Source organism: Pleurodeles waltl, chromosome 10 (genome assembly GCF_031143425.1).
Source record: "Pleurodeles waltl isolate 20211129_DDA chromosome 10, aPleWal1.hap1.20221129, whole genome shotgun sequence".
Lineage (NCBI taxonomy): Eukaryota > Metazoa > Chordata > Amphibia > Caudata > Salamandridae > Pleurodeles > Pleurodeles waltl.
Genome location: NC_090449.1, coordinates 514,434,640 through 514,443,514, shown reverse-complemented (window position 1 = coordinate 514,443,514; position 8,875 = coordinate 514,434,640). Strand labels below are relative to the sequence as shown.

The following is an 8,875-nucleotide window of genomic DNA, read 5'->3' as shown; positions in this document are numbered from 1 at the left end:
TATCACTGGGTTCTTTTTTGTTTTGCCATGATTTGCAATTATCCACAAGAATTTGGTTTTGGTGATGACTTATAAAACCCATATGTCTTTTTGATATTTTACTTTAGACTTCTTGTTTCCCTGAACTTTTTTCAATCATCTCTAAGTTAGCACTCATGCCTTCCAATCTGTTGCTGAATACTACTATGACATCTGCAATGGCTAAAGCAGTGATTTGTTCAATAATTCCCTCAAAACCAAATGTAACGTGCTTTCAATTTTGTTTGAAGAGCAAAAATTAGAAGGTCCATGGTAATATTATACAACAGGGGAGACAGTGAGTCACCTTCTTTGACACCAGGATTCATTACTATTTCTAGTGTATATTCATATTTTGTTCCTTGAAACACATAAATGAATCTGTGATTTAGGGCTGATTTAGATCTTGGCAGACGAGTTACTCAGTCACGATGGTTACTGATATCCCATAAAACTCATAGGATATAATGGGATTTAGATTTCGGCAGACTACATATCTGTCACCGTTGTGACTGAGTAACTTGTCCCCCAATATCTAAATCAGGCTGTAAGTACCTTATTAGATCTGACATATACAACAGAGCTTTTTCTTTACATATTCTATATGATGTGATAGCGACTGGCACAGTCAAATGCTTTTGAAATGAACCACTGCAAGCGTTTATTATTATGTTCGGCTTTTACAATATTGAATAGGAGTGTCAGTTTTTCCAAATATCCTCTCACTTTCCTGAAGTCTTCCTGTCTTCTGTTCAGGTTTACGAAACAAGTGAGTCCTTTGGTCAGGTTTTTTATTAGTAACTATGTGAAGTCTGAACCAATTGTAATTGATCTATAATTGCATATTTTGTTCAGCTTTTTTACAGTTACGTTCTTCCAAAGTGATATTGATTGTTTTTTTCTACACATTTGCAGATGCTTCTCATTTTCTAACCAAGTTGATAGTATTCTAGGCAGCAAGCCTGATTCTTTCTTGTGAAAGTTGTACAGGTCATTTAAGCTAACATTGTCAGCCCCCACTGCTTTTTTAAACTGGCTTGCTCAAATGCATATGGAATTTCAAGAGCTGTGATTTCTTTACACAGATGTTTGCAGTCTCATCCTTCTCTGAGTCAGTCATTTGGGGCAAAGTTCAGGGTTTTTCTTGTTTTCTTTTTCAATAATGTGTTTTTTAATATTGGTAAATATCCTCAGCACTGATCTGCCAAGTTGCATCTATTGCCCAATGAGTAAATATTCTAGCAATTTTCTTTTCTTAGGACTGAAATTGTGGTTTTCATCTTAAACAGTGCTCATAGGCTTAGCAGCATTTTTGTTCGACGTTTCACTTTGATTCTAATTGACTGGTTTGTATCCCCTGTCCATGGTTATCATTGATATATTCTGTGATAAAAAAATTAATTTCTTCCAACAAGTCCATATGCGCATTGTGATGTTGTGGGTTTTTGGAATAGTTTTGCTTGTCTGATAATCTGTCATCTAAATATCAAAAGCTTGAGATTTTACACATTTGTTTGCTGTTCATAAAGGCTGTTTGCCTTTCTTGCATTGTCCCCTCTGATATTTCTGATTCGTCACTGGAGTCGCGTTCAGTATTAATGGATGCTTAAAGCATAATGTTTTCTGGTTTTTTGCTTTTCTCTCTTATATCCCATCTTTTCTCTGCAATCTGTTTGCTGTTTTGATTATTGAAGTGCCAAACCTCAAGTACATTCATATCCTTTTTCCAATTCAGTTAGCAGCAATATTTTGTCTTAGACAAAAGTTTTGAAGATTTGCTGCTTGTCAGAGCCCAGAGTCTAGCATTCTTTTGCGCTTTTAGGTGTGTATGTCTTGCATACTGTGACACTCCAATTTCTGTGCAAATTTAAAATCACAAAACGCTGTATAGGAATTGGAACCCTTGTGTCTTTTTTCTACTTTAGTACTTAGCATAGTGACATGTAGGCCCAGATTCAGAGTTCAGCACCACCCTGGTTTATTACAACCAAGACCACCGTTACCCTGTCGGGATCTTTGATCATGGCGGAGATGGCGGTTGGTTGACGGGTCTGCCTGCCAACCTTGTGATGTGGCGGTCAGACCACCACAGCCATGGCGGTCTAACCGCCACCAGAGGCTGGCAGACCGAGGACCATCAGCCTCATAATCGGGGCCCTTGCGTAATGAAAGTGGTCCTAGGTTGCTTGTATTTCAGTTCAGGGAGGACCAAGCTTGGCAGGTAAGGCTGTGTTCCCGTTGAAGCAGGGTCAAGGCGGATGTGCATATGGCTATGTCCAAACTGAAGTGGTAAGGTGGGTGAAAAACAATTTATTGGAATGCGGCCCAAGTGATTGCCAGTGGCTAATATTAATTCCTGCATCCATCCATTGCCTTGTTGTTGTTGCAGTTGATACTCTAAGGGCAACAGATATGTTCAGACATGGGTCCTGTGCTCACTGTGCCACTGGAATCAAGCTACACCTGGCTAAAGAGCCCATAATAATGGAAAAACCAGTCCTAAGTTGCTTGTATTCTGGTTCAGGGAGGACCTGGCTTGGCAGTTTGGTCCGGACTGTTCCACTGGAGCAGGGTTAAGACTGATTTGCAAATGGATGGGTCCAAACTGAGGTGACATGGTGGGCGAAAAAACAATGAATTAGGATGTGGCCCGAGTTATTGCCAGTGGCTGAAATTAATTCAAGCATTCCATCTGTAAATTTGTTATTGTTACAGATATGGATACAGCCTGGTGCAAGATTGACACCATCTGTGCCAAATTTGCAAGGACTAGCGAGAGGTCAATGGATGCAGCCAGAACTGCAACACTTTCTGTAGCTCAGACCCCTCTTTTGGGGTGAACTCATTCCAGGCCTCCCAGCCTTTTGCAGAGAAACGCAAACTCTTGTTTAGGTTTCTGCTTCCTTCTCTGGGATTGTTTGTGTTACCGCACTGGACACATTAAGAGTCCCCATCTCCACCACTCTGGGATCAGGATCATAAACATGACTCCCTTTTGATCCTCCCTTTCAAATGGCACTGGCTCATCTCCTAGGACTGACTGGCCTATGTTCAACGGCTGTTACATGAAACTCTTCTCCACTTCAGTCTTCAAGGTTCTCAATGAATATGTGCTACTACCTACCAAGATCTGCGCTTGTGGTGGCTCCACTCAGGCCCTCTCCCTTGGCTTTCATGTACACCACAATCGCCCTCCTACTCATTGCGGCTTCGACGCCTGCTACTCTCCACCTCAGTGACAGGAGTGTGGTCGACACTCCAGTGATATGCATTTTCGGGACTAATTGATTCAGCAGGTGAGTTGTTACACACTCCTTTGCGGATTCAGACTTCCTTGGCCACCATCTTTCTGTCTTTATCAACCAACACCTATTCTGGTGGCTGATAAGCAATGGCATTGAGTGTCTTAACTCAGACCAGGGCCAGATCAGAGTTTTTTAATCAGACCAAGCAGGGGAGCCCTGCCTGAGCCTGAAGGATCCATTCCTGAGCTATAGGTGAAAAAGTGGGCTGGGGAAGAGAGCCCAGGGGCAGGGTCTTCTGCCCCAGAACTACCCAGAGCTCGCACTTGGAGCCCAGTTACAGCTTTGAAACCTAAGGTAAGCAATGGAGCTCTGTGGGACCACATCCTGTGCTCTGAGTGACAAAGCAGGCCAGGGGACGGAGCCTAGGGCTGGATGCTTTCATCCCAGGGCCCACTGGAGCTCTGACCTGGGGCCTGGTCAGAGCTTCTTAACCAGGCCAAGCAGTGGAGCTTTCCCCGGGCTTGTGGGATCCAGTCCAAGGTGATTTGCGACATGGTGGCCCAGACAAACGGAGCCCAATGATGAAGACTTCCACCCCAGGCCATCCAGAGTTCTAACCAAGTGCCCGGTCAGAGCTTTTTCATACAGTCATGCAAGGGTGCTCTCAAAGTGTCTGCGGTACCCTGTTAAGGGCATTCTGTGACACAGTGAGCCAGAAAATGGAGCTCAGGATGAGAACTTCAACCCCTAGGGCCAACCGGAGCATTGACTTGGAGCCCGGTCAGAGCCTTTTCACCCAGTCAAGAAGGGAAGCCCTACTGTGCCTGGGGGCTGTGCAACATGGCAGGCTGGATAATGCAGCCCAGAGCAGAAATGTCCACCCCTGGACCAAAAGGAGCTCCAACCCAGGGTCCGGTCAGAGCATTTTTATCAGGCCAAACAGGAAAGCACTCCCAGTGCCTGCAGGACCCTGTTCTAGTCGATTTGGAAGATGGTGGGGAGGCGCACAGGCCTCAAGCCCGGGCATCCTCCCAGTCAGCCCCCCAGACCTCTAACCATTTATTTTAAATTACTGCACAGAGAGTAACACAGAGGTACATTTGAGAGACTGCATCAGAGCTCCTGAAACCCTGAGTAGGCTTCAAAATTCAAATGAGCCCTCACTGGGACTTCCAGGGCAGTTGGGAATTCCAAACACTGAGTCACAAGAAAGAAATGACGTGTTTTGATTATTTATTTTAAGGAGTACAAAATGTCACCAGGGATGTTGGCATGGCTCATTTTGCATGACCCATGTTGGAGTGGTAAATGTCTCAGGCGTAGTTTCACACACTCGAAATTATACTTTCACAAAGCACTAATGTTATGTCATAACGATCACTACAGCAATAACATACGTGGTATTGAGTTTCTGAAATGAAAGTAGGTTGTGCACCAGTGAAGAGAAATAAACCACAGGGAAACACAGAGTGAACAGAAAGTGAACAAAATCTGACTAATTAACTACACAAACTTAGTGATGGCAAGGATCTCATCCAATTGCAGGCTAATTTAAGCTTGATAACTAAATCGGTAGGAAGTTGTTGGCGTCTTTAACATACATTACAAATATTTTCTTCTAACTTTAATCATTTTTATGATATAACGTATATTAAATTGTTAGGCAGAGTCCACTCCATGAAGGGCGGCAATGGTCATGGTGTGGACATAGAGAAAAATGTATAGTGTTGCAAAAAACGCGAATATATAACCCCCAGCATTTTAGGGAGAGTACTACATGGACATTGAAAATGTACTACAAATTAGGTAGATCTTCTCCGTGTCCATGTATGCAGGAAGAATTTCCACCAGCATCAACCAACATTGGTAAATCTTACACTTAAATGTTTCCCCATCTTTATTTTACAAGGCAGATACAGCTATTTGGTTCGAGAAACCCCAGTAATGGAAAACCCTCAGTATACAGATTTTCAACCACCATCTTAGAAAAGATTGTAAAAAATCACCCAATAGGAATGACAGAAAATCCATATACCATACTCGTAATCAGGCTTAAACTTTCTTAACTCTAATTAACGATATGGCATTACCACACCCTTTTCTCCTTTCACTTCCTCGTTCCATCCCTTATTCTATTTCCCCCTCTTAGATTTTCCACTCTGATTCATCTGTGAGAAGATTCTGAGGCCTTTGAAAACGTAGTTGTATTGTTTGTTGATCTGCTGAATAAAAAATCCAAACTAGAAAAACTAGAGTATTTAAAACACCTCAGTGGTATCATCAAGTGACAATGAAAGATCTCAGTCTCTGCTGACACACCTAGAATTACTAGCTATTCTGAGATCCTTGGAAAGTTTCAGGGAGAAGCTTATATTCCCTTTTCCTGGGGGTGTTGGCGGTGGATTGCACAAAAAGGCGTAGCTCTGAAGGCCTCGTAATAAAGTTAAGTAAAGGAGGCGACGTCCTTGTGCAACAGTCTGTTTCCGAGCAGGGTGTTCGTTCATTCTAGATCGCGTCTGAACAGTTGACGGAATATGGCTCGCTTGTTGACAGCCGCCTTTTGTTCTCTCTGTGATTACAATGATCTACGCAGCATCGCTTGTAAATTCTCCAAGGAAATACCCCAAAGGCGTCCCGAAGGTCGAACAAAGCAAAAACAAGCAATTGGACGCTGGTGTAGTTGACAGCACTGTGAGTACTGCATTAGTAGATTGTGTAAACGTATTTAAAACAGAACAACCCCAAAACGTGGGGGTCGTATGAGCACTGGCAGAGTTAATTTGAGGCATGGTGGCCAAGATTTAAGAAGCATGTCATGCAACGCAGCGTGGCACCCAAGGGTGCTGCGTTGCATTGCATGACAGGGAGCAGAGCTTTAGGTGGGGAGAGCCCCTCTGGGTCTCAGATTTTAGAATGGATATTGAAACGAGGCCCTGTTGGGTTGTATATTCATGTCCTTAACTTTACTGACGATTCTGAATAATTAATCTAATGCATTTTTGAATGATTTATGCCAGTGATTTGGGGACAGATTTAAAACTCGGTGGATAAATTACTCTATCACATCAGTGAGGGATAGCCTCTCTGCCATCATCTAAATACCATTAAATCCTATGGCATTCATATTTTGGTAGACCTGGTTGTTACAGAGTAACCCTTCTGCTGAGTTCTAAATCAGACTTTTAGTTTCTATTTAGATTTTACCGAATCTTGCACTACATTAGAATGTTAACTATTCTCGGGATGTTGTGTTTTTGTAGTACTTTTTTGTTCACCGTTACTCTTGTATAGTGCATGCATCCAACTGAGTCAGCTCCAGGTGTCTAGAACAACCATGGCTGAGAGCTCTGGAGATGAGGCTGAAGGCAGTGAGAGGTTCTTGCAGTGCCTGTCTGTGGGTAAAAAAGGTGTTCAGAATACATGGCTTCTCAGTAGAGCACACACAGACAACCACTGACAAAACCAATAGTCAAGAATGGCTTTAGGTGTATGCCAGTTATTGTGTTATTATAGCTAGATTCAATAACAAAAAGCTCAGAGAGACCCCCAAAATACAGGTCGGATGTCACACTATTGTAATCACAGAAATTTAGTTCATGTATTTAAGCAATGCCTATAACTACATAGGTTAGCACCTTAATGAGACCCTCATCTCGCTTTCTTCATCCTACCTAAATCCCTGACAGAGAGCGCTGAAGAAAGCCCCATATCTATAGAGATATTGCACTGTCCTGCTCTCTCTCCTAGCACTGGTGCAGAACTATGCTGTTGAGCACCATGCCCATACCTTTACACCATAATGCAAAGGTATGTGGGTGATGTCTAGCATACATTTGGTACTGGAATGATATATTTTCTGTACAAAATATTATGCCTAGACAAACTTCAAAAGGTTTCCCACTTCGGATATGTGCTGTACAGTGTGCATGCATCCAAAGTCTGAAATGTTAGGAGAATAAAAAACATTCCTTTTTATAATGCCTGCTTGAAAATTGCAATATTTGTTAGTGTAAAATTGTGTCTATTATGCTTAGGAGGTAGGGTTTTGCATGAAAAACCATGGGTGGTTGCATGGGAATGTCCATGTTGTATTCATGGAACACCTCCTGATGCAGACTAATGTAAAGCAGTGCAAAGCTTTACTTTGAGACAACTTTCCAGCTTAAAACAAGTTTTGCTCTGTAAAGTAAATAAAAAAATGTTTTGCTAACTTTGCATCACTTTTGTGAGACTAACTCAGGACAAAATGTTTGTAAATCTGCCCCAGTCACTGCCAGAGTTTCGAGCTAACTTGTGTTTCAAGCAGTTGACGTGCTTGAGCACGTCCATTATATCTCCTTAGACAGTGGTAAATGGTTGGTTGTGACAGGAACACTAAAGGATTGCTTGCTTTTGACTGGAATTGTAGCAACGTTTAGTGATGTGTCTAAAGTGTGTCTGAAGTAAATAACAGTACATAACACAACAGCATACTGTTGGAAATGGCCCTTTCTGCAGTGTCACCCCCAAACCTTTTGCCACCTTCCACCTGTTTTTCTGACTCATTTTTGCTGACTTTAAGGATTTCAGGAACTTTACCACTGCTGACCAATGCTAAAGTGCAGGTGCTCTGTACTCTAAGCATGGTGGCATTGGCTTCTCCACAATTGGCATATTTACTTTACTTGCATGTCCCTAGTAAAGTGCCCTATATGTGCCCAGGGAATGGAAATTAAATGCTACTATTAGGCCTTCAGCATTGAGCACTACAGTAACCCTTCAAACATGTCTCAGGCCTGCCACTGCAGAGCCTGTGTGTGAAGTTTTAAACTGCCAGTTTGACCTGGCAATTGAATCCACTTGCCAGGCCCAAGCCCTCCTTTTTATTACATGTAGGTAGCCCCTACTGTAGTCCATAATTAGCCCCAAGGACAGGGTGCAGTGTATTTAAAAAGTTGGACATGTCCTTTTAAGTTTAGCATGTCCAGATAGTGAAACACTCTCACATTCATTTTCACTATTGCAAGGCCCATCTCTCTCATAGATGACATTGGAATTACCTTAGTTCATCTTTTAAGTGTGATTTCCAAATGGTAATAGATATACATTTGAAGTTTGGTGTCCCTTGACTCACAAATTTAAAATCACAGCTTATGGTGAAATCAAATTTTGAATTGTAAATCTTAAAATGCCACCTTTAAAAGGTTGGCATTTTCTTAAGCTTGATCATTCTGTGCCTCTGTCTGTCTCTCAATACACATCTGGGGTAGATAACAGCTGGTCTATGTGCATTCCCTCTACACAGTCACACAATGGGAGCTTAGGTGTGACTTAATATGCCTTAATGGCCCATTAACAGGCTTGATGGGTGAGCAGAGCTTAGCACTGTCTCATTTACACCTAAATAGGGCTGTGCCTGTCCCCACACTGAATAACCCCCTGTAGAGCATCTGGAGTCGGTGGGGGCATGACATGGACCGTGTGGACTTCAAAGGAAGGACTGAATGTTTCTCCTACCTTCCAGAACCAGGGCACCAAAGTATAAATACCTAACCCCAAACCCCACCAAATTGGATCTCTACTGGAACAGAGAACACTCTGCCAGGAAGACAGGAAGGACTGCTGTACTGCCA

General features: G+C 42.6%; 1 long non-coding RNA gene across 1 annotated transcript in view; it reads left to right on the top strand.

Moving 5' to 3' along the window:
* The first annotated feature begins 5,642 nt into the window (after nt 1-5,642).
* Nucleotides 5,643-8,875, top strand: part of LOC138261689 (uncharacterized) — a 60,848-nt gene continuing 57,615 nt past the window's right edge. Inside the window, exon 1 of the long non-coding RNA XR_011199138.1 lies at nt 5,643-5,954. This is a non-coding gene — a long non-coding RNA (uncharacterized lncRNA). The remainder of the gene's footprint in view (nt 5,955-8,875) is intronic.